Source organism: Pleurodeles waltl, chromosome 9, assembly GCF_031143425.1.
Source record: "Pleurodeles waltl isolate 20211129_DDA chromosome 9, aPleWal1.hap1.20221129, whole genome shotgun sequence".
Taxonomy (NCBI): domain Eukaryota; kingdom Metazoa; phylum Chordata; class Amphibia; order Caudata; family Salamandridae; genus Pleurodeles; species Pleurodeles waltl.
Genome location: NC_090448.1, coordinates 106,335,962 through 106,363,041, shown reverse-complemented (window position 1 = coordinate 106,363,041; position 27,080 = coordinate 106,335,962).

The window sequence follows — 27,080 nt, the reverse complement described above, 5'->3', positions numbered from 1 at the left end:
TGGCCTCCAGGTTTCTGCTTGCCTTCTTCATATACTCAGCCATGTGAGACCGCAGGCCTAGTACATAATCCAGCACATTCTCCTTGGATTCCTTGAGAGGCTTTTCCCAAGACTCTCTCACCAAGCACAATGGGCCTCTTACAGGGTGCCCAAACAGTAACTCAAAGGGGCTGAATCCAACCCCCTTCTGTGGCACCTCCCTGTAGGCAAACAGCAGGCATGGGAGGAGGACATCCCATCTCCTCCTGAGTTTGTCAGACAAACCCATGATCATGCCCTTCAGGGTCTTATTGAATCTTTCCACCAGACCATTGGTCTGTGGATGGTAGGGTGTGCTGAACTTATAAGTAACACCACACTCCTCCCACATGGCTTTCAGATAGGCTGACATAAAGTTTGTGCCCCTATCTGAGACCACCTCCTTTGGGAATCCCACTCTGGTGAACACACCAAGTAGGGCCCTAGCCACTGTGGGAGCAGTGACTGTCCGGAGGGGTATTGCCTCAGGGTACCTGGTGGCATGGTCCACTACTACCACAATGTACCTGTTACCTGAAGCAGTTGGTGGGTCTAGGGGACCAACAATGTAAATCCCCACCCTCTCAAAGGGAGTCCCAACAACTGGCAGTGGAATCAAGGGAGCCTTTTGCTTGCCCCCTGTCTTGCCACTGGCTTGACAGGTGACACAGGAGCTGCAAAACTCCCTGACTTTTTCTGACATTTCGGGCCAATAAAAATGGTTGACCAGCCTGCTCCAGGTCTTGGTCTGTCCCAAATGACCAGCTAAGGGGATATCATGGCTTAATGTAAGGAGGAATTCTCTATACTTTTGGGGGACCACTACTCTCATAGTAGCCCCTTCTTTGAGGGCCCTTGCCTCAGTGTAGAGAACTCCATCCTCCCAGTAAACCTTGTGGGTACCACTGGTATCCCCTTGTTCTTGCCTGGCAGCAGTCTGCCTCAGGCCCTCAAGAGTGGGACACTCTCTTTGTCCCTGGCACAAATCTTCTCTGGTGGGCCCACCTGCCCCTTGCAGTTCTGCCAAGTCAGGCAGAGTTTGCAGGGAAGGTGTCCCTCCCTCAGAGTTCAGATCCTCCCCCTCAGGGTTGGATTCTTCCTGACCCTCTGTACTTGTTGGGGCTGGCAAGCCAGACCCAGTGCCTTTTCTCTTTCTCTTGGAGGCTTGGCCCATTGTTCCAGGGTCCAAGTGTCCAGCATTCCCCTGTTGTGCTGCCTGTGACCTGGTCACAGCACACACCCATTCAGGGAGGTCCAGCATCTGTGCATGGACCCTTCTTTCCACTTCTGACCACTCAGATGCTTCAAGATCATTTCCCAGTAGACACTCTACTGGGAGGGCAGGAGCTACAGCTACTTTTTTAGGGCCAGTCACACCTCCCCATTCCAGACTCACCATAGCCATGGGATGGAGTTTGGTTCTGGTATCTGCATAAGTCACCTGGTGGAAGACACCAGGTAAGACCTGCTCTGGAGAAACCAGCTTTTCTGCAACCATTGTCACACTGGCTCCTGTATCTCTCAGAGCTTCCACTTCAGTCCCATTGACTTTAGGCCTCTGCCTATACCTCTGCATGATGGGAGGTAAGGTGGCCATAGTTGCAATGTCCACCCCACCCACGGATACTAAGGTGACTTCAGTGTACCCTGATTCCACCCCTGGGCCAACTTCCACCCCCAACCCTACACTAGCAATCCCCTGGGATTGCCCACCAGTGGGGGGCTTCTTGGTGCAGATAGCATCTCCTCTTTTATGTCCTGGCTGATGACAGTCAAAACACTTGCCGGCCTTAGCAAGCTCCTGAAACTTTCCTGCTTTAGCAGGATCAAAATTCTTTCCCTGATACCCTTTCCCTTTAAAAGTGAATTGGCTCGGGGCTCCCCCTCCCTGAGAAGTTTTTGGGGACTCTTGTGAGGACTCTTTGGGTTTTTTGTCATCTTTCCCCTGGTTCTTCCCCTGAGAAGAACCATGTCCTCCCTTTTTCTGATCACCCCCTGGGGGTCTCTGGTTAACCCTAGTTCTTAACCAGTCATCTGCTGCCTCCCCCAGCTCTCTGGGGTTGGTCAACCTAGAGTCTACTAGATACTGGCGGAGCCTCTCTTGGACACAATTAGTTAGAAGGTGCTCACTCATAATCAAATTGTACAGCCCCTCAAAGGTACTTACCCTGTTGCCCTGTATCCAGCCCTCCAGGGCTTTTACTGAAATGTCCACAAAGTCCACCCAGGACTGGGTGCTTGTCTTTTGGGTGTCCCTAAACTTAAGCCTATACTGCTCTGGGGTTAGACCAAACTTTTTAGTCAAGCAACTCTTCATACTGGGGTATGAGTCTGCATCCTCCCCACTCATGGTTAGGAGCCTATCCCTCCCAGAGTTGGGAACTAACTCCCAAAGGAGTGAACCCCAGTACTGAGGCTTGACTTTCCTCATCTGGAGGGCCCTCTCAAAGGCCCCCAGCCACTTATCTATGTCATCCCCCTCTACATAGGCAGGAACCACCCCTTTGGGTAATCTGGGGGCAAAACCCCCACCCAGGGACACCTCAGTTTCTTTCTCGCTGCCTCCATCTTTTTTTTCTTTGCTTGCCCACTTTTTCTTTTCTAGGGCAAGCTTATCTGCTTCCAAAGCTATGTAGGCTAGCTGGGCTTCCAGCTCTCTTTCCCTGATGGATGGGTTCTCTCCTCCTGAAAGGACCCCCTTCCTACCACTAGCTTTGTGTCTGCCCCTAGTGACTGTATCCACTGAGGACCGTTCCTCCTCTTCCTCACTTAGGCTCGGATGCCTTCCCTCCCCTGAGTGGTTAGAGTTAGCATCTTCCCCTTTTTCTTCCCCCTCTGGAGCTTCCTCTGTCTCTACCTCTTGGGCCTCAGCCCATGCTGTCAGGGATTTAATCAGGATTTGCTTCCTGAGATCAGGGGTTGCAGGCAACCCTCTCTCAATACACAACCCCCTAAGCTGGACTACTGTCAATGTGGGTAGGCTAGCCAGATCAAGCTCGATGGTTCCCTAGTTTTGTGTCAACAAAAACTTTTTGCAAAAATTGGAAACAAGAATTTAGAAAAATTACAAAAATTCAATAATTGAAATTAATCCAAATTAATAAAAAAAATTAAAATTAAAAATTAAAAACAATTTTTGCACTAGGACAATTTAAAGGATTTTTAATTTGTTTTATCTAAAACTGTAACGTGATATTGAACACAAGTACGGGATCCCGTCGCTGCTTCCAATTATGTTGGAAAATGGGTTATTGGTAGGGCAGGTAGGTACCTACACCTAGCAACAAGCCACAAACCTCCACATAAGTACAGTTAGGTCTCAGTAAATTAATCCCAGCTCTACCCTTGGTAGCTTGGCATCGAGCGTCAAGGCTTAACTTAGGAGACAAAGGCCCTCATTCTGACCCTGGCGGTCGGTGATAAAGCGGCGGCCAAGCCGCCAACAGGCTGGCGGTCTAAAATATGCAATTCTGACCCTGGCGGGAACCGCCAACACAGCCCGCCAACTTAACACTCCGACCGCCACAGCGGTACAAACAAACAGCGCGGCGGTTCCCGCCAACAGCCCGGCGGCAGACAAAGTACCGCCCACCCTATTACGACCCACCAATCTGCCACCTTTTCCGGGGCGGGAGCACCGCCGATAAGAACCCGGCGGAAACAGACTACGAACGGGAAAACGCTCACCTCTACGCACTCCACGCGAGATTCCGGCAGAATGGAGCCAGAGTTGCAGGTCATCCCCGCACTCCTATTCCTGCTCATATACCAGGAGCACGCCCGGCGGCGCGGAAGACATCGGTGAGTACGGCACCTACGACACAGGGGAGGGAAAAGATTACCGGCACACACCCACCCACCCACACCCACTACAACACACACATCAATGCATTCCCACAGATCACTGTCACAACCCACAAACCACCCCCCTCCAAAATAATGCAAAGACCAAAAGAAGAGATCATAAACGGGCAGATATATTGAAATATGGACACCAGTAATCCCAATAAATAAATAAACTATGTACAAAATATATACAGCTACTAAATGTAGTCCAACCACTGTCCGTGGACCACAGGGGTCCTGAGCAAAGGGGCAAGGCCCAGTCCCACGACAAGAACTCCACGGAGAGAACACTGCAGGGGCATCAGAATGAAAATAGGACAGGCACCTCAGGGGGAAGGGAAGGGGGGGCACCTCAGCCACTTGAGTACACGACGCCAGATCCACGAGGGGACTCCATGACCACTGGGCCATCCTGGGGAGAGCAAAGCCACAGTCCATACAGTCCATACAGTGGGTGGCCTGCCCACTGGGCCATCCTGGGGAGAGCAAAGCCACAGTCCAAACAGTCCATACAGTGGGTGGCCTGCCCACTGGCCCATCCTGGGGAGAGCAAAGCCACAGTCCATACAGTCCATACAGTGGGTGGCCTGCCCACTGGGCCATCCTGGGGAGAGCAAAGCCACAGTCCATACAGTCCATACAGTGGGTGGCCTGCCCACTGGCCCATCCTGGGGAGAGCAAAGCCACAGTCCATACAGTGGGTGGCCTGCCCACTGGGCCATCCTGGGGAGAGCAAAGCCACAGTCCATACAGTCCATACAGTGGGTGGCCTGCCCACTGGCCCATCCTGGGGAGAGCAAAGCCACAGTCCATACAGTCCATACAGTGGGTGGCCTGCCCACTGGGCCATCCTGGGGAGAGCAAAGCCACAGTCCATACAGTCCATACAGTGGGTGGCCTGCCCACTGGGCCATCCTGGGGAGAGCAAAGCCACAGTCCATACAGTCCATACAGTGGGTGGCCTGCCCACTGGGCCATCCTGGGGAGAGCAAAGCCACAGTCCATACAGTCCATACAGTGGGTGGCCTGCCCACTGGCCCATCCTGGGGAGAGCAAAGCCACAGTCCATACAGTCCATACAGTGGGTGGCCTGCCCACTGGGCCATCCTGGGGAGAGCAAAGCCACAGTCCATACAGTCCATACAGTGGGTGGCCTGCCCACTGGCCCATCCTGGGGAGAGCAAAGCCACAGTCCATACAGTCCATACAGTGGGTGGCCTGCCCACTGGGCCATCCTGGGGAGAGCAAAGCCACAGTCCATACAGTCCATAACAGACCCCACTGCCACTGGAGGAGGCAAGTTGGCCAGAGGACATCCTGCAGCCCTTCCCGAGATAGATCCTGCCCTGCCACGTCTGCCAAAGGGCCAGCGGTTCTTGCCCTGAAGGGCCCAGTTCAGCGGTTCTTGAGACGGCGGGGCCCTGCGGAGCGGTGCTTGAGACGGCGGGGCCCAGCGGAGCGGTGCTTGAGACGGCGGGGCCCAGCGGAGCGGTGCTTGAGACGGCGGGGCCCAGTTCAGCGGTTCTTGCCCTGAAGGGCCCAGTTCAGCGGTGCTTGAGACGGCGGGGCCCAGCGGAGCGGTGCTTGAGACGGCGGGGCCCAGTTCAGCGGTTCTTGCCCTGAAGGGCCCAGTTCAGCGGTTCTTGAGACGGCGGGGCCCAGCGGAGCGGTGCTTGAGACGGCGGGGCCCAGCGGAGCGGTGCTTGAGACGGCGGGGCCCAGTTCAGCGGTTCTTGCCCTGAAGGGCCCAGTTCAGCGGTTCTTGAGACGGCGGGGCCCAGCGGAGCGGTGCTTGAGACGGCGGGGCCCAGTTCAGCGGTTCTTGCCCTGAAGGGCCCAGTTCAGCGGTGCTTGAGACGGCGGGGCCCAGCGGAGCGGTGCTTGAGACGGCGGGGCCCAGTTCAGCGGTTCTTGCCCTGAAGGGCCCAGTTCAGCGGTTCTTGAGACGGCGGGGCCCAGCGGAGCGGTGCTTGAGACGGCGGGGCCCAGTTCAGCGGTTCTTGCCCTGAAGGGCCCAGTTCAGCGGTTCTTGAGACGGCGGTCGGTCTATGGCCAACTGCTAATTGCCTGGTGGTGCCCTCCTGGGCAGCGGGGATGGTGCTCCTTCACTGCCCACCTGGGCTGTGGGTGGTGGGGCCCTCCTGGCCAGCTGGGCTGGGTCCTCCCTGGGCAGCGGCTATGGGGGTGGTGGGCTCTCCCGGGGCAGCTGTGCCGGTTCCTCCAGGGGCAGCGGCTATGGGGGTTGTGGGCTACTCCTGGGCAGCAGGCCTGCTGCCTGACCTCTCCGACTTGCTGCCCTTGCCCTCCTTAGTCGTCGGCCTGTGGCCCTTGCCTCCCTTTGGAGCTGTGGCTGGTGACTGTCTCTGGGTGGTGTCCGGGGGGGATGTAGAAGGCGGGCTCCTGCGGCGACCCTTCCGCCTTCTGCTCCTCTTCCCAGGGGGTGGGCTGGCTGTCCCCTTGCTGCTGGGCGAAGACCCAGACATGCGGGCTGGCGGGCTCCAATACCCCTGCACCCTTGTCAAGGGGGCTGCAGGGCTGGTGGTGGCTGAGGTGCTCTTCTTACCCCGACGAGAAGGAGGGGGGGGCTCAGGGTCAGGAAAGAAGTTAGTAGTGGTGAGGAAGAGCTTCTTGGGACAATGGAGAGTGGTAGGTACAGTGGGAATGGGAGTGGAGGGAGAGGATGTGGTTGTAGGTGAGTCACGTTTGCTGTCTTTGGGTGCAGGTGCAGGAGGGATAGGCTGTCGTGAGGTGGATGGCTGTTGGGTGGGTGGGTGGCTGCGTTTGTGTGGTGTGGAAGAGGGGGTGACAGACACAGTGGGAGAGGACACAGGGGACGTGTAAATGGCAGTGGGGGTGGTGACTGCACGTGTGCGGACTGGAGTGGAGGGTGTGCTGGTGATGGAAACACTGGCTGATGGTGAGGTGAATGGAGGTGTGAGTGTAGACGTCACAGGGAGGGAGGAGGGAGACGAGGAGGTGGGGGTCACAGAGGTGGTAGTGACTGTTGGCATGTCTGCATCGGAATGTTGCGTGTGTGAATGTCTGCGTGATCTGTGGTGCTTATGTTTGGATGAGCTTCTCTTGGGTGTTGAGGTGTGTGCAGGCTGGTCTGATGGTGTGGGTGGGACAGGCAGAGGAACAGGAGACTGGGAGGAGGGAGTTAGTAGAGGCAGGCAGGAGACAGGGACAATGGCTGCCATCATTGCTGAGGCCAGAGCCTGGAACGATCGCTGATGGGCAGCCTGACCCGAATGAATGCCCTCCAGGTACGCATTGCTGCGATGAACCTCCCTCTCCACCCCCTGGATGGCATTCAAAAGGGTAGTCTGCCCAACAATGAGCGTCCTCACGAGGTCAATGAGCTCCGCACTGAGGGCAGCGGGGGTAACAGGGGCAGGGCCTGAGGTGCCTGGGGCGAAGGAGATGCCCGGCTTCCTGGCAGAGCGGGCACGGGGCGAACGCTGAGGGGCTGCTGGGAGGGCGGAGATGGTGCGCTGGGTGGCGGCTGTACCTGTAATGGCGGGGGGCACGGATGGTGCCACCCCCGCAAGGGAGCCCCCTTCCGAGGACGTGTCCGTGTCGCTGCAGGCTCCAGTCGTCCCCGTCGTGGAGCTCCCCTCGCCCTCCGTCTCACTGGTCCAGTCTGACTCTGTGGCATGGCCCTCCTGGGCCATGTGAGATGCAGCTCCCTCCTGCCCCGATGCCACTTCTCCTCCGCCTGATGATGCTGATGCACACAAGCACAGAAAGTCAAACAAAAAGGGGGGGGGGAGAGAGAAATAAAGGGATGTTGAGTACATGGATCTCCAGTACAGTTAGCGGACATGACAGACACAGATGCCCCCTGCACTAAGTTGCGCACTTGGGGTCCGCTACGCATTCCGTGGAACATGCCCTACACGCCTAGAGTTGACAACTGCACCCATGGATGACACGGCCCAGGGATGGCTGTACTGACAAACTACTGAGGGTGGTGGCTGGGGACACAGGGGCTTACGGGGGTGCCCAGCCTACAGATATCGCCCTGGCCTAGGGGGACCCCCAGCCCTCCTCCCCCACCCAGACACCTCCACTGCGCGACAACAGAGTAGATAATGCTTGTACTCACCCCCTTGTGTCTGCTGTGCTGCCCTCACGCGCCCATCCAATTCAGGGTAGGCCACCGCCAGGATCCGGAACATCAGGGGGCTCAGTTGACGGCAGGCACCCCGCCTACGTTGGGAGGCCATCCCCAGCAGAGACTCGGCGGTCTTCTTGGTCCCGCGGCGGATGTCCTCCCACCTCTTGCGGCAGTGGGTGCCCCGTCGATGGTGGACCCCCAGGGTCCGGACTTCCTTGGCGATGGCACGCCAAATCCCGATCTTCTCATGGGCGTGGACCTATGTGACACGTACAGGGAGGGAGAAATACCACGTTCAAGTTTCTCAGCATTTTCCTTTCCAGTGGCCCAACGCCCCCCATCCCCGCCAGGCCCCCCGCCATGCCCCCCGCCAGGCCCAACATGCCCCCCATCCCCGCCATGCCCCCGCCAGGCCCAACATGCCCCCCATCCCCGCCAGGCCCCCCGCCATGCCCCCCGCCAGGCCCAACATGCCCCCCATGCCCCCCGCCAGGCCCAACATGCCCCCCATCCCCGCCAGGCCCCCCGCCATGCCCCCCGCCAGGCCCAACATGCCCCCCATCCCCGCCATGCCCCCCGCCAGGCCCAACATGCCCCCCATCCCCGCCAGGCCCCCCGCCATGCCCCCCGCCAGGCCCAACATGCCCCCCATCCCCGCCAGGCCCCCCGCCAGGCCCCCAAGCCAGCCAGTGTCCCCAAATCCAGATTGAATTAAACTCACTTGTTGGTCTGGAGGACCGTAGAGTAGCGCATACTGGGGGAGGACCCCATCCACGAGTTTCTCCAACTCCTCTCCAGTGAAGGCAGGGGCCCTTTCCCCAGGTGCAGCAGCCATTGTCCCTTCCAGACCGAGGTCACAGCAACACTTGCAGTATAGGTCCTCTCCTGTGAAAGTTCAAGTCGCAAGTGGATAAGTAGATAGAAAATGGCGGTGACGTCCGCGGCGGTGACGTCCGCGGCGGTGCGTACCGCGGCGGTGCGTCCCGCCACCGCCGGCGCCCTTCGCCATTGGCTCCTGAAACCCATAGGCTTCAATGTTAACCAATGCGGCTTTGCGCCGCGGTCTTCGCCCGCCGCCCGCCGTGGTGTGCCACGCCAGCGCATTGACCTCACATCCCATTGTCACACTTCACAGGTCAGGCAGCCGCCATTTCCAGGGCCCACATGGCTCAATTTCAACTGCGTCACACAGGCCTAGGCCTTGCATAGCCACTCAGACACGCCATTCACTGCATAGAGAATCGTTTACTGTGCTAGCTGTGAGTACGTACCTGTGGGTTGCTTGACTGTGTGCTCCATGTTGTCCTTCCTAGGCACCGTCCGCTGGGTTGGGCGAGGAGACGGATGAATCCTCCCGTGTACCGACCGCTGGTGGACCTGTCGACAATGGAAGAACGCCACATTATCCTGACCTACCGTCTTAACCGTGCCACTATCCATGAACTGTGTGCCCAGCTGGAGCCCGACCTGATGTCCCCCATCCGCCAACCCACAGGGATTCCCCCTCTGGTGCAGGTCATGTCAGTACTCCATTTCTTGGCAAGTGGGTCATTTCAGACAACCGTGGGAATTGCTTCCGGGATGTCTCAGCCCATGTTTTCGAAGGTGTTATCCAGAGTGTTGTCTGCCCTGATGAAATCCGTGAGGAACTACATCATTTTCCCTGAGGTGGGCGAATTGGCTACAGTGAAGGGTGATTTCTACGCCCTTGGACATATTCCCAACGTAATTGGTGCCATTGATGGGACCCATGTGGCTTTGGTTCCCCCAAGAGACAGGGAGCAGGTGTACAGGAACAGAAAAAATTACCATTCAATGAACATCCAGGTGGTGTGTTTGGCTGACCAGTACATCTCGCATGTAAATGCCAAATTCCCAGGGTCAGTGCATGACGCCTACATCCTCAGGAATAGCAGCATCCCTTACGTGATGGAACAGCTACAGAGACACCGTGTATGGCTAGTGGGGGACTCTGGGTACCCCAACCTGTCGTGGCTACTGACCCCAGTAAGGAATCCCCGGACCAGGGCAGAGGAACGGTACAATGAGGCCCATGGGCGTACTAGGAGGGTGATCGAACGCACCTTTGGCCTCCTAAAGGCCAGGTTTAGGTGCCTGCATATGACAGGTGGATCCCTAATGTACTCACCTAAGAAGGTGTGTCACATCATCGTGGCCTGCTGCATGCTTCACAACCTGGCTTTGCGTCGCCAAGTGCCTTTCCTGCAGGAGGATGGTCGAGACGGTGGTGTTGTGGCAGCGGTGGAACCTGAGGAGAGTGACGAGGAGGAAGACGACGGGGCTGAAACAGACAACAGGGACAGAATCATTGAACAGTACTTCCAATAGGACACAGGTAACATTTCAAAGATAATTTAGTAAATGTTAACTACTCTCCTGCATCTCTGCTGCCTGTCTATTTGCCCCAGTGTATGATGACTGAGTTTTGGCTTTTCCCTCCCTATTTCAGATCTGGGGTCCCCACTACGAGTCCTGTGCTTCGTTTCCCCATGGACTACAGCTTTGTGGCAGCTGTTTGTTGACTTCACCATGTACAAGGACATATTTGCACTGTCATGTCAATTACAATCTATTGAAATCACAGCCAGACTCCAGATTTTTTGGTGCAAAATAGGTGTTTATTTAAGTGCTCAAAATGGGATGGGTGGTTTCAAGTGGGTGGGGGCTATGGTGAAGGAATGTCCATGGCAGAGTCCAGAGTAACAGTCACACAGGTGCATTGTCCAGAGGCCTGTGGAGAGATGGAGCATGGGCAGTTCAAGGATGGACAGGGTGACAATGTGGGACAGTGGGATGACATCAGGTGGTATCCATTGCTGGCGGGGGTCTTGACATCCTACTCTGTCTTCTTGCGAGATCTCAGGGCCCTCTTGCGGGGTGGTTCTTCTCCTGCAGGAGGTGGGGGTCTGGTGGGCTGCTGCTGTGCGGGGGCCTCCTGTCCACTAGCGCCGGCGGAGGTGGATGGCTGTTCTTGGTCCAGGCTAGTGGCAGGGGCCCTTGGGTGTTGTTCAGTGTCCGCCCTGCTGTTTACGAGGTCCTGCAGCAGCCCTACCATGGTAACCAGGGTGGTGTTGATGGCTCGGATGTCCTCCCTGTACCCCCGATAGTGTTCCTCCTGCAGCGCCTGGATCTCCTGGAACCGGGCCAGTACCGTCGCCATCGTCTCCTGGGAGCGGTTGTATGCTCCCATGATGGTGGTGAGGACCTCGTGGAGAGTGGGTTCCCTGGGCCTCTCCTCCCCCCCCTGTCGCACAGCTGCCCGCCGAGTTGCCCTGTTTCCCTGGGCCTCTGCCCCCTGGCCGGTGTGCCCACTACCACTGCCCCCAGGTCCCTGTTGTTGTTGGGGTGGTGGGTTATCCTGGGTGCCCTGTAGTGGTAGACACACCGCAGATTGACGCGCCCTGGAGACAGAGGCATGGGCCCGCTGGGTGGGAGCTGTGCTGGTGTTCCCAGAGGGGTTTGGGTCTGTAGTGGCCTGGGCCTGTGTGAGGGGAACCGACTGTCCAGAGGTCCCCGATGGTCCGGGCTGGTCATCGGTGTCCAGGTCGACAGAGCTGCTGTCATCGCTGACGGCCTCTTGGGTGGGGGGTGTGGAGAATTCTGGCCCCTCCGCCGCGGTGTGTTGACGGTCGGGTCCTGCAGGGGTATAGAGGTATGGTTATAGTTTCAATGTGTGGCATATGGGTGTATCTGTGGGTTCTCGTGTCCCCAAGTGCTGGCATTCGTGTGTGGGGGCTTTGGTGAGGGTGGCTTGTGGGGGGGATGTGTATATGCATTGGGCATGCTTTGGTGATGGGTGTCCATGCTTAGTGGACGCATGCAGGCCTAAGTTTTGGGATGTGTGGGTTGTGATGGTGAGACATTGGCGGGGAATAAGTGTGCTGGGGGTGGGGGTGAGGATGGTGGTGGGGGTGAGGATGGTGGTGGGGGTGAGGGTGGGGGTGAGGATGGGGGTGGGGGTGAGGGTGGGGTTCGAGGATGGGGGTGAGGTTTGGGGTCTGATTTGGCATGCAGGTGGGGGGGAAGCAGCATTGAAGCTTCAACTTACCAGTATCCATTCCTCCGCCGACTCCTGCGAGGCCGTCAGGATGCAGGATGTTCAAGACTTCCTCCTCCCATGATGTGAATTGTGGGGGTTGAGGTGGGGGTCCTCCGCCAGTCTTCTGCACGGCGATGTTGTGCCTGGATACCATGGAACGCACCTTCCCCCGTAGGTCGTTCCATCGCTTCCTGATGTCTTCCCGATTTCTGGGGTGCTGTCCCACTGCGTTCACCCTGTCGACAATCCTCTGCCATAGCTCCGTCCTCCGGGCAATGCTGGTGTATTGTATCTGTGTGCCGAACAGCTGGGGCTCTACCCGAACGATTTCCTCCACCATGACCCTGAGTTCTTCGTCTGTGAAGCGGGGTTGTCTTTGGGGTGCCATGGGGTGGTGTGTATGATGTGTGGGGTGGAGTATGTGTATTTAAGTGAGTTGAGTGTGGTGGTGTGTGTTGTTTGGTGTGTGGATAGTGTGTGGGTGATGGTGTTGAGTGGCTGTGGCTGTTATTTTTTGGATGCTGGTGTCTCGCTCTTGCCTTCTTTCCGAATTTTTTAGCGTAGGGGTTTGTGGGTGATGTGTGTGTGTGTTTTATATTGTATTGTGTGTGTGGGAGTGGTGTGTGTATGTGTATCAGCTGTGTGGGATTCAAATCGTCCAATGTGGCTGAGTTTTGTTCGTTTGTGTGTATTCTGACCGCGGCGGTGTGTCCCGCCAATGGAATACCGCGTTTGAATGACCGCCGCGTGGATTCGTGGGTCGTAATGGGATGGGCGTATTTCTGTTGGCGTGGCGGTGGAGGTTTGGTCACCTCCACCTTTCCGCCGACCGCTGGTCTGGCGGTCTGTTGTGGCGGTCGGATTTTCTGAGGTTTGCCTTCTGCGGGTCAGAATGACCGTGGCGGGTTTCCGCGACCGCGGCGGGATTATGGAGGATTTCTGACCGGCGGTAGGCGCCTTTTACCGCCGAGGTCAGAATGACCACCAAAGTGTAAAGCATTCAAATATCACAAAACAGTAATTAAATAAAACACAGGAAACAGTTTAAAAATCCAAAACCAATTTATAAAAATAGCTTATATTTTTATCTTTAAAATGACACAAAAACGATTAAAATCGGTTCAGGGGAACCGGAGATATGAATTTTTAAAGTATTATTATTTTCTAGCGCTTAGAAACAAAAAGCGCCAATCGGGTCATCTGGTTGCACCAGGACCGGGGCAAAGTCAAACTTTCAGGCCGACCGCGATAGAGCCCTGCTCGGCTACAGGTCGCGGGAGGCCTCGGTTAAAAAGTTACCTTCTGACTTAGTCTCTTTTTTGATGTTTTTCTTCCCCGGGACGAACCTGCCAGTTGGATCCGACCTCCTGGAGCCCTTGTCCGGATACGCGAAGTCGGTTTCCTCAGTGGTGATTTTTACCTTCGGACTTAGTCGTTTTTTCGAGATGAAAATCCTTCGACCGGGGTAAACCTGAATCTTGATCCGACGTCCGTGGAGCCCTTCTCGGATACGATGGCTGGAAGGTCCCGGTCAACTTTTTACGTTCGGACTTAGTCTCTTTTTGGGATGTTTTTCTTTACCGGGACGAACCACGAAGTCAGGCCGGGTCGCGGTTGAGGCAAGCCGGCTAGAATTTGCGCGTCGGGTCGGTCACTTTATGGAGCTTTTTTTCAAAAATTCTCCAATCTTTTCCAAACTTCTGGGGCTTCACCCAGATGTTCTTTTAAGGTTCTTTTGGGGTCCACAGCTCACCCCAAGGGTCCAGAAGTTCTGTGATGGTCCTTGGGAAGTGCGGACTTCAACTCCCAGAATACACCTGGCGCAATCTCCTTTTTGGCCACTGGACAGTGGTCAGCTGGTCACTTTTTCAGGAGTTGGTGCAGGGGACTCTGGATAGCAATTTTTCACCTGTAGCAAACAGGGAGTCCCTCCTTGAACCAGTGGAAGCCAGGCAAAGTCCTTCTTGTGGTGAAGCCCAAGTGTGCAGCTGGTGCAGTCTTTCTGAGTGCAGGGTCCAGGTGCAGGCCAGGGGTCCAGCAGGGCAGTCCTTCTTCTCCTTGTAGTTCCTTCTTCTTGAAATTTGGTGGGGATCTGAGGCGTGGGTGCAGGTCTGCCAGTTTTATCCTTGCTCCTGGGTGAAAAGCAGGGGGGCCCTGGTTCTCCAATCAGGGACAGGGTCGTCCCCCTGTGATGACCACTTCCTGGGAAGTGTGGCAAAAATCCATCCCAGAAGGCAACAGTCTCTAAAAATCCAAAATGGATGAATCTGATTTTTGGAGGAGAGATCTGGCTGAGCCCACCCACTGGTGTGGCTAAAAATCATAAACACACCCCTCTCCTGCCCTCTCCTAATCTAATCAAGGGGGCACCTAGCTGTCTGGGGTTGCAGGATGTGGGGGTGTTGCTGGGTGCTCCAGATGTCCTTCTCTGCCTTTGAAGACCAGTTTGGCAGCCCTCCCCCTTCCTGCCTCACCATCTGCTGAGGGGAGATTCTCTCCCCGAAGCACATTCCTTTGTGTGAAGCCAGGCCACTTCACACCTCATTAAAGTAGCCTGGCAGAAGCTGCTGCAGGCTGGCCAATCAGAGCACAGCAGCAAAAACAATGCAGAGCTGAAATTGGCAACTTTTTAGGTAAAGTCTAAACTTTTTACCTGCACTAGTTATATTAAATCCAACAACTGGAAGTTGTGGGATTTATTATAACAATCAATTTGATACCAAATTCTTGGTATGTAACATTTAAGGAGACTTTAAAATTTAAAATAAAGTCTGCCCATTCTAGCCTATGAAGGCCATTTACTTCAATGAGGGAAAAACGAATTTGGCTGTTTTTACCTCACCAGGGCTTATAAATCTATTTTTATAAAGTCCCTGCTTATAGTTACATGGCACCCAGCCCTAGGGGCACATAGGGCACACATTAGGGGTGACTTATATGTAAAAATAAGGTAGTTTAAGACTTTGGAAGTACCTTTAATTCCAAAGTCGAATTTGCATATAACTTTAATTTAAAAGCAGCCAGCAAGGCAGGCTTGCTTTTAAAATGACACTGGGCACCTCAGCAATGCACCTAGGTGTGCACCACCTATGCTGTGGTCCCTAAACCTACATGCTCTACCATATACTAGGGACTTATAGGTAGGTTAACTTAGCCAATTATAATTAGCCTAATTTGCATATCCATTTTACACAGAGCACTGGCCCTGGGACTGGTAAGCAGTACCCAGGGCACAGCCAAGAGTCAGTAACCACCAGTACCTATCCAGAAAGAGTGGGGGTGATCAGGCAAAAAAAAAGGACTTTCCTACAACCATCATGGTGTGTTCATCAATCCTGTGAATACTTCTCTAATTCACATCCAAGTTTTAATTCCATTTGGAACACTCCGTTATAGTCCACATCAAAGTATTCACCACTATTTTCCTGTTGCATGAAATCTCTGTCATCATTAGTAATGTAAGTGACATTTTAAGGGTGGCCTCACTTGATGCCAGACAGGATGGTGGTGTTCCATTGAGGCTCTGAGGGTCAGCGCTCGGAGCAGTGACATGGAGGCAGTTTTCCTCACCAAAAGAATTCATAACACCACATAAATGCTGGTGTAGAGGGGAGGCCACAATAAATGCATTCCAATCCTTGGGAGCATATTCATTTCTACTTTTTACTGACGCTCTTGTATTCCTCACATGCGGCCACCACTTTGTGAGTGACAGCATTGATGAGCGCAAACGGGTGCATTTTTTAATTCCAAGTTTCTCAGCCTCTTTGTTTGGAAAAAGCCTGACTCCTGGCAGATGGAGATAATTTATGTATCACCTCCGAAGATTATTTCTTTAGATTTGTGCCATTATCTCCAGACGTTGTGAAGATTTATCGATATCCTCTTCTACAGCATTGCTTCCTCTCTCAGTTGACTGACCTTACATTTTCTACCTGAGCCCCTGTGTTGGGGCACAAGCATGTGATCTTTTTATAGCTCACTTATTCTGTTGCTGACTTCAATTTATGGTAAGATTAAAAAGTCAAAAACAATCCTCAACCTACTTAGAGGCAGATTCCTCAAGTGAGCTCCTGTTTTTTATCACATTTTAAAATGGAAGACATCATCGCACAAAAGGTCATCTTCTACCTCAGCTGCACTCCAGGGGGCATATTTATACTCCGTTTGTACCGAATTTGCGTCGTTTTTTTCGACGCAAAACTAACTCCATATTTATACTTTGGCGTTAGACGCGTCTCGCGCCAAAGTTCATGGAGTTAGCGTCATTTTTTTGCGTGAACACCTTCCTTGCGTTAATGATATGCAAGGTAAGAGTTCCCGTCTTAAAAAATGACTCCGATGCATATGCGTCGTATTTATACTCCCGGGCAAAAATGACGCCCGGGAGTGGGCGGGTCTAAAAAACCTGCATTAGCGCCGGATTTTAGCGCCTGGGTCAGGGCAGGCGTTAAGGGACCTGTGGGCTCAGAATGAGCCCAGGGGTGCCCTCCCCTGCCCCCAGGGACACCCCCTGCCACCCTTGGCCACCCCAGGAGGACACCCAAGGATGGAGGGACCCACCCCAGGGACATTAAGGTAAGTCCAGGTAAGTATTTTTTTTTTGTTTTTTTGTGGCATGGGGGGCCTGATTTGTGCCCCCCTACATGCCACTATGCCCAATGACCATGCCCAGGGGACAGAAGTCCCCTGGGCATGGCCATTGGGCAAGGGGGCATGTCATTTCAATGGGGGATGGGCGTCGTAAAAAAATGGCGCAAATCGGGTTGTGGCGATTTTTTTGCCTCAGCCTGACTTGCACCATTTGTGGACGCCCATACGCCATTTTCCCCCTACGCCGGCGCTGCCTGGTGTACGTCGTTTTTTTTAACGCACACCAGACAGCGCCGGCGGCTAACGCCGGCTAACGTCATTCAATAAATACGGCGCCCGCATGGCGCTTCAGAATGGCGTTAGCCGGCGCTAATTTTTTTGGCGCAAAACTGCGTTAGCGCAGTTTTGCGTCAAAAAGTATAAATATGGGCCCAGATTTCTTCGCAATCCAATCCTAGCAATACGTCAACTAAAAGACTTAAGTAGGATCCCCACCCCCTTAAAAATATCTTTCCAATCCCTCTTTGAACCTATTATTAGAAGAAATTAGGGCCCTGTGCCCCTTTTTGGAGGAAATGAATACCAGGCTGTAGAAACTCAGCAATAGATGGTATCATATGGTAGAGCAATTGTCTAATGAGGAGCAGCAAATCACAAGTCTAAACAAAAGTTCTAAAGTGAATTTGCTCCAGAAGCAGGTAGCCTTCTTAAAGAAAGAGTTGAAGATCTCAAAAATTGTAATGTGGAAAAACCTGTGCATTTATGGTCTCTCTGAGGCTACAGAGGGACCAAATCCTATTTCATTTTTCAAAACCTTCTTCCCTTATATACTGAAGCTACCAGTGGGCCCACCACTCAACATCGAGTGGGTGCATAGACTAGGTCATGTCTGTACGGTTCCTACCACTTTGAAAAAGCCTAGATGGATCATGTTGTGTTTTCTGGAGTACAACAAATTAATGCAGGTCATCTCGGCTCCCAGGCAATTTAACTGTATCCCATGGTCTCTTCACTATATCTTCTTTTCCCAGGACTATGCTTTAAGTACTGCTGCTGGGAGAAGGGACTTCTTAAGTATGAGACCTATGCTGCGCGCTCTTGAAGCACATTTTGTGCTATTCCATCCTTGTCTTTTTAAAGTTGTATGAGGACCCATCTCATCTACATGCTTTCCTTATGATGTGCTGAGCAGAGACTATGGACATCACCACACAGGCTCAATCCTGAAAATGATTTCTCTGTTTTTAACTTTACGTATTTCACATTAAAAATAGATTGAATATGCAGGATTGTTATTTGGTTGTTTCTGTTTTCGCATTTGACTTTTACAATATAGTAATGTTGAGGGTTATTACATGTTATTTAAGTAGAATTACCATAATGTTAATTTTTAGTGCAGGTGTTGTCTCCCCGCCGCATTTGTCCTCATCTCCCGTTTCATGTCATATCTTCCTTCATTCGCCTTGTTCTTCTCGGAGGTTCAGATATGCCATCATTTCAATGTGATCTCCCCCCCATCAAGATATTCTAGTAATGTTTTTTTTGGGTTATTCGCTTCATTCCTTCCTTCTCTTCTTCATTGTACTTAAAATATTTCTTTTAATCACTGTTCTTGGTTTTACCATCTTCTTTTATTCACCATACTGGGCGTATTGGTGTGTCACTTTTTTTATGATGTTCTTTTTCCTCTCATTCATCTGTATTTTTTTTGTCTTTCTAAACATTATTTCAGATTGCATCCTTCATTTTGTTACTTCTCAATGGTGTTAGTGATAGTGTCCTGGAATGTAAGGGGTTTAAACTCTCCAATCTAAAGACAAAGGGGCATATTTATACTTTTTGATGCAAAACTGAACTAACGCAGTTTTGCATCAAAAAGTTTAGCGCCCGCTTGCGCCATGCCTGAGCGCCAGCTGGGCACAATATTTATGGAATGGCCTAAGCAGGTGGAAAGGGTGGGCTACCGTAAGAAAAAATATATATTACCTGGATGGGGGGTGGCGGTGTGGAAGAAGGGGATTTTGCACCAAAAAATGACATTAGGCTGGCTAGAGGCAAAAAATGCCTCTAACTAGCCTAGCGTCATTTTCTGACACAGAACCATCCATACCACATGACTCCTGTCTTAGAAAAGACAGGAGTCTTGCCCACCACCCCAGTGGCCAGCACAGGAGACAAGTGTCTTCTGGGCATGGCCATTACACCCTGTGCCATTCAGGGGACCCCAAGTTGGGCTCGATGGCTCTTAAAAAAACATACTTACCTATACTTACCATACTTATCTGGGATGGGGTCCCCAATCTTCCGGTGTTCCTCTGGTGTGGGTGGGTTGTTCCTAGGGCTTGAGGAGGGCACCTGTGGACCCATTCTATGTTGCTTACCCATGGAAATGGGCCCGCAGGTCCCCTAACACCTGGTCTGACCCAGGCGTTAAATAATGGTGCAAAGCAAGCTTTGCACCATTATTTAGCCCCTCGTCCCACCCATCCGTGATTTTAGCATGGGGGATAAATATGGGACTATGGGGTCAGCACCATTTTTTAGATGGGGACACCTACCTTGCATCCCATTGATGCAAGGTAGTTTCACACATCTAGAAAATGGTGCAAACTCCAATATTTTGACGTTAGACATGTCCAAAGTCAAAATATAAATATGGAGTTAGTTTTGTGCTGAATTTGCGTAAAAAAATTGATGCAAATCCTGTGCAAATGGAGTATAAATTTGCCCTCAAGAGTCTTGACTAACCCATCAAAGCTTAATACCCACATAACTTTCTTACAAGAATCTCATCTTACAGACAGCAAGTCTGTGAAATTCTGAAAAGGGTGGGTGGGTGGAGTATTTTTCTCACCAGGTGGTGGTAAAAGCATAGAGCTGTACTTTTATGTGACAAATACTTACATATTGAATTAATATCCCAGGAGATTGATACAGTGGGAAGATGGTTACTGCTCAAGCTGTGTATTGATAAGCTTCCAAATCTTCTTTTTAATGTATATGCTCCTAACGCTCCTGATTGTCAGTTATGGCATACTATTTCCTAGAAACTGTCAGAATAGCCTGATGCGAATCTAGTTTCAGCTGGAGATTGTAGCCAGTTTTTGATCCCTTTCTGGGCAGACACTCCTCTTTTCATTATATCCCAAACAAATCCCAAAAATCATTTGTTCATGCTGTTCAGCAACGTCATTTAACAGATGCTTGGCAACTATGTAACCCTACCCTAAAGGAGTATATGTATTTCTTTCCAGTACATCACACAATCTGAGATAGACTACATTTTCACCTCCCATCCTCTAACATAGTCCCTACATTAAGCAGATATTGGTTCCATCATACATTCTGATCATGCTCCTCTTTCTGTACACTTAGACCTTCTGTCTAGACACACCGCTCCCAAAAGGACGCCGGTTTAGTAACTGCTTACTGTTCAACACCACTTTTACCTCCTCTTTCACTTCCTTTTTTTATGAGTACTTTCAGTTCATTCACACAGCTACCATCCCTTTTCACACTATATGGGATGTCTTTGAGGGTTTAAGATGAGATTTCCTCATTAACTTTTTATCTAAGGAACAGAACCTTTCTCAGGTCAAGTCAAAGCACATTTTTTGTGGAAATCAAATGCCTTTGACACTCATATTACACTTCCCGTACACAACACTCATTACAACAACTTATCATCGCTAAGCTTCAATTGATCAAGATCTCCACCGAAAGTGCATCCTCTTACCTTCTTAAATATAGCACCAAATACTATGGAGGTCAAAACTGATCCAGGAAACTATTGGCAAACTATCTCAAAATTAGGCATAACAAATTACGCATTGAGTCAATTACAGATGGTACCGATATGACCTTTTATAAGGACTCGGACATTTTAACTCAATTTAGAAACCTTTTGACAAGCCTGGACTACTCACCTGAAATCCAGGTTTCTGCAGGAATGAAGAGCAAGACCCACTCCCCTGTGGACTAGACTTCACTGCTGAGGTTACAAGTGATGAGTGAAGAGTTCCTGAGGGGGGAGGGTAGGTAATAGGGAGATCGGAAGAGAGGGTTTGAGACAACAGGTCCTGAGACACCTCGATTCTGCAGTGCTTGCTAGTGGTATTGTTTCTGTCTTGTGAGTAAAGGACCCTGGGCATAAGACAGATGTAGTATTAACCTTGAGAATTAATTGACCCTACTACCTTTCTTAGTATATGTTTAGGCGATTAACCATTGACAAAATACACACCAATAAATATCTTTCTCTGAATCTTTCAGCAGATGAAGCAACAGAGTTCAAGTCACCCAAAACATTTTAGACCAATTTTCTTGTTGCACAATATCCCAATGGTCCTATACCATGGTATGCAAACTACTAAATCGAGTCAACACTCCTTAACAAGTTAAGTATCAGTACTTAGAAATATTCTTAAACACCTATTTCAGCATAGATGTCTCTTTAGAGTAAAAATGTCACAGTGTTTCAATCAGGATAATATTCTGGAATCAAGAAACAATGCCCAGCGTTGTTATCAGTTTTCACCATGCCATTTTACTAAATTAGTTCCCAAAGTTCAGTGTTGTTGATCTTTTTAAAATTGCCCCTACAAAACTAACAAAACCTTTAAGTTTGTATCTCTGTTGAACCTTTCTTTAATGAAACAAGAAGGCTTGCGTGGAGTCCAGCTACTCTTTCACTCAGATTTTTCAGCAATGTAATAATCACTAAACATTAAAAGCAGGGGTGTGGGGATGCTGCAATATTCGTAATGTAATATGCTTCTGTTCACTTTTCCTTTTTCTTTTGCATGCATTCTGCTGAAGGAAGACTTGGTCCAAAAGAAGGCTGCCATGAAATTGGAACAGTCAGAAGACTGTAGACCGATTGGGAGATCGAACCACACAGCTAAGGATCTTGAAGCCAAGCAATGAGAGGCACCACAGGTGTGGTTTAAATAGGAAGCCTATCACATGGCTTGACATGGGGAGCTTGGGGGATGGGCCATCATTCACCCTCAGGTGCTGGGAGCAGCGGAATGAGTCATCATTCTTGCTCAGGTGCAGGGAGCAGGCAATGTGCAAGGAGATTAGTCATAGTTAGCACATTCTGAAGACTTGAAAAAAACACATTGAAGTAATAACATTGTACACTCCTTCTAGGTTACAATATACCTTAAATCTGAAGATTATATAGTTCACTAGACTAATATAGAAATATTCACCAGACTTATACAGAAATGTGAAGGCCCTGGGATCAATTAAGGGTACATAGAGGATTGCAAATAGCACAGGATGAGCGCGTTGTAACACTTTTATACACATTTATGCTTACCAGAGCATGTACCTTCAGACCCTGAAATTTTACAATACCTGTTCTCTGTTGAAAAAACAGATTTTTCACAAGTAGATTTTTCTTCTTTAGAAATGAACATTACATAGCTGCATCTCGCTCTGCGTTCACTTTTTCATACACTTTTCCAAACTACTTCTTTCCAAATTATGCACCTGCATTCACTATTTTATTAACTCCTCCTGCTCAGTAGTTCTGTGCTAGATGCACTCATCTGTCTCATCTCGAAAGATAGAAAAGACAGACATATTTGTAAGAATTATAGGCAAATTTCTTTTGTTAATTAGATTATAAGGTTTCCGCCAAAGTATAGCTCTTAGGTTAGAACCCATTCTTCCAGACCTTCTGGGTAAGGAGCAATTAGGCTTTGGTCATGGCAGATACCTTTCAGATAATTCTTGACATTATCTTCAAATCCGCTGGTATGTGTGAATCTTTGGCAGGAATTGCTGTAGATGCCGAGAAGGCTTTTGATTGGTTAAATTGGACTTTCCTTTCTCACACCCTCAATTGGTTTGGCTTTGGACCTAAAATGATTACTTTCATTTTTCTTTATATTCTTCTCAAGCTGCCATTTGTGCCAATCGGCAGACCTTCCCATATTTCACCCTCAGTAGGGGGGTCCACCAAAGCTGCCCCCTGTAATGTGAGTTTTGAACACTGACTCCAAGTTGCACTTAGCCTACCACTATACCGTCACATTAGTGACCACCAGCTTCATTTTGCCTATTGACTTTATTTTAGCTTTAGCCACCGCCCTGTTAAAAGCTACAAGTAGTTGTCCACGTTGTACTGTAAGGCTCAGAGAACCCATGTACTCTACAGTGAAGATTGCATGCCCAAGTAAGGTATTCTAGGCATGTTTGGTGAGAAGGCTTTCTTTTTTTTGCTCCAGCCCAATCAGTAAAATAGAGTGTTTGGACATGGTCATGTAATTGAATCCTCCAATGTTGTGTATGTATAACTATTATTATGGTATACCAGCAATTGATGACCATGCACCACGACTGGAAGTATGAGGAGGACGGCCCCTTTGCATTTGCCAACAAAGACCATGGCCCTCATTACAACTTCGGCGGTAACTGCCGCCTACCGCCACGGCGACGGCCATCAATATACTGTCGCCGTGGCTACCAGCCGCCCACCGACATTATGACCGTAGACGCTCCTGGCGGCGGACGGTGGTAAGGTGGCGCTGCTGCCAGGAGAAGCGCCACACCAGCAAAACACCACCGACCGTATCATGAGCCATGATACTGCCTGACCGTGTTTTGCTGGCAGCAGCGCAGGTGCCCGGTCTCCTGCCGGAGGACCCCTGCGAGCAGGTAAGTCGGGTTCTCTGACAGGAGAGGGGGAGGTGGTGTGTGTGTGTGTGGGGGTGTTGTGTGTGTGTGGAGGGGATGTGTGTTTTTGTATGTGTGCATGCTGGTGTGAGTCACATTGAATGCATGCGTAAATGACTTAATGTGAGTGTATGTGTATGTTGTATGTTGTGTGTTGTGAATGTGTTTGTGCGACAATGTATGTTGGTGTGTGTGTATGTATGTGTGCATGCGTGGGTGGATGTGGATATGTGTGTGTGTATGAATGTGTACATGTGCACGTGTGGGTATGTAAATGTGCGGGCGGGAGATGGAGGGGGATGGTGAGGGAGGATTCTGGGTAGGGGGCGGGGGAGACCCCTATCAGTGCCAGGGAAGGAATGATAAACTGATAGTGCCTACCGCCATGGTTTTCATGGCAGTACAATTGCTACGAAAACCATGGCGGTAGGCAGGGTCCTAATCCTCATGGTGGGATTGTGACGGCCTCCTGGCTGGAGACCGAAGTCTCCAGCCCAGCGGCTGTTTCCACCCTGGCGGAGGGAGTGGCACATTGGCGGTTTGGCTTGAGTCAAACCCCCAATGTCATAATTTGGGAAAAGGTACTGCCAGCCTGTTGGCAGTAGCTTTCTCCAAATCACCGCCGACCGCCAGGGTCGTAATGAAGGCCCATATATCTTTCATTGGCCAATTATTGCACCCTTTTATTTCTCTTCAAAAACTCAGATTCATCAATAGCTCTGCCACTCCATTACAAAAAGTTTTTATTTGGCATGACTGCCTGGCTTTTCAAAAATTGCCAACCAATAAAATGCCCACCTGATATTTTGATAGAAGATACTGTAACCGAATTGAAGTGATGTATTGTGGTTGTATTTTGCTATGAAAAAAACAATAGGGGGAGGGCGTATCCGGCATCAAAAATGTGTAATGTTTTTTTTTAGCCACACTGACCACCAGTCCCGTGGCCAGCAGTGACAACGCCAGCACAGCAGCAGATGCGCCAGCACCAGTGGTTAAAGGGGGGGTCTCGGCAAAGGCGGGCGGTGGTCTGACCAGGTGTTAAATAATGGCACTAAGATGGCTTAGCGCTATTATTTTGGTCTGCCTACCACCCGTGCATCATTTCTGCACCGGGAGTTAAATATGGTGCTAGGTTTTTTTTTAGGACTGGAACACCTACCTTGCATTTCATTGATGCAAGGTGGGTTCACGCATTCTAAAAATGGTGCTAACTGCAATATTTTGGCACTAGATGGGTCTAGTGTCAAAATATGAATATGGAGTAAAGTTTGCGCCGCTTTAGCGCCAAAACGAACAGCGCTAAGGCAACGCTAACCTTCCATAAATATGGGCCTAAGTGCCAAAGGGGAAGAAATAAAATCACCTTCAGGAAAACAATTATCACCCATTAGGTCACCAACATTGTAAATCAATCACTACAATCCTGCAGTGAATATAATTGAAGACATTTTATTAATATAGAATGTATTGTGTGTTCCATGGTACTAGCAAAAGAATATATTGCCATTGCACACATGGTCCTCTGGATGCCAGAGTAAAATTAGAATATCAACTTGGGGACTCGATTTATATATTGGCAGTATGTACACTGCTTTGCAAAAAAGTATACATACCGCTAATATGAAAGTTCACCCGCCTGACTTAAGTGCGAGTGGACCTCCAGTTTGACCATGGTGAAGACTACTCTTGTCTCCACCGTGGTCAGACTTCTCTGAAAGCCCTGGAGAGTAAGGGCTGTCAGAGAAATGGCTACATTCTCATACAATGTAGATGGGTAGACATGTAGCCATTTTGTACTGTTTCTTACTGCAAGTGAAATGTGGGAGTAAAGACCAGTAAAATCCTTATAACGCTCCCCTGCAATGAGAGAAGACACCCATGGCGATGGAAGCATTATATTTTTTATTTTCAAAAAGAAAATCCTGTTTCGTGATTTTCTTTTTTAAAAGAAAAACATACTCCTTGCCATAGGGCTGTTTCCTTCCAACGCAGCCCTGTAGTGAACAGTAAAATCCATGGCGGTCATTTATGAATTAGGTGGGCAGCTTCTCCACAATAGGAACGGAGTAGTTTACTCCATTCCCTTGGTGGACCTACGGGCTGTCTGCCCAGAAATAAATCTGGGGCTTGGTCTCCTAACTTCCATACAAGCAGAAACCTTCTGTTTCAAATTTAGATCTTGAACTGATCCTCAATAGCCTCTTATTCCAAGCATGTGCTCCATTCCCACTCAGACATTTGGCAGAACCATGCATAATCAGCTTGGCCCAAACAAAGTGTTAAATGACAGCACTCACTTAGGGTCCACTTTGGACGAGGCACAAATGTCAGATTGTAAATAGATTTTAGATATACAACATGAATATACAATGGAGCAAGCGTTTCAAAGCAGAATTTGGTTTAAATCTTTTTATTCACTATTAGTAGAAGATGATATACAAACACAGTTTGGTCATCCTCTGTGAACTGCAACCTATGCCCTCAAAACAATGATCAGTTGCTGCATCAAAATCCCACATTTATAAAACACAGTTGCTTCCATGGGACCAAGTGTCATACTATGATGCAAAAATAATATTGAATATACCACAAAGTAGGTTGAAAAGAAAGCAATATAAAATGTATTTAATTTATCACAAAGGAGGTTGAAAAGAAAGTGTAGACAATGTGTAATAACACTATGAAATGACGTTTTCGCCAACTGCCACCAATCTCATGAAATTACCCTGGCTCCTACTGGCACCCAAAGGAATTTCAGGGTGAGTGACACTAGTTCACTCCCTTGCTATTACTCACTGTTAGCAGGCAACATTTCTGGCAAAAATCTGCTAGAAAGAACATGTAGCACTTTTACAGAGTGCCACCCTCTGCCTCACCGGGAAAGCAACTGATAACTCAATGCCCTTTGCTACAAATGCATCTGTCACATCTAACAAAGACCTGCTCCTGTCTAAAGTATCAGGAGTCAAAACTGTGAATAGCAGGAACCAACGGTCCCTAAGTATCCTTTTTTTTTAGGTTGAGCTTTCAAAGCCTGTTGTATATATTTTGTAGGCTTACAGCCCACCCACTGCTTTTCATTTGTTTGTTTCAGTGTCCTTTAAAAATCCCTGCTTGTTAGTGGTCAATTCTTCCTCTTTGTCCCTCATTTTTGTCTTTTGATTTTATAAGTTTGGCGCCCCAAAGCTGGTAATCAGCACCACAAGGACTTTGGTATGTAAAGCCTCTGCCACGGGAGCCTACATGTGTGATCAGGGGTTCCTGCTGGGTGTGTATGAGTTTCTTTAAACAAGTGCATTTGTTTTTTACTATATATATTCTCAGCAAAGCACTAACCATTGCAATGCGAATTGTCACGCAAAACAGGACACAGCTAAGATTTAAAGTTGGCTTTGTGGCTCAAGTTTGTGTGGCATTGTCTTTACTGTTTCCACGTTGAGAGTTGCTTGGAGTAGCCGCTCAGAGGACACACCGATCCAAACATTTGTTTCTCTTCTTATTGGAATATTTTTAGATACATTGAAGAATATAATAAAAGCCAGACTTTTCAGATCTCGAGCGCACAACTCTCTCCGCATCACTTCTTGCACCGCCCCTGTCCCAACATCACTACTTGTTTTTACTAGCAGAGTCCTCTTCTGTAATGGCTTTCGGATTCTGCTGACTTTGGCTTCTTTCATTTTTCTATTGCCACCTGGGTCTGCTGCTCTCTGAAGCCGGGTTGAAATGCCTTCCTGTATGGCTACTAAGGTA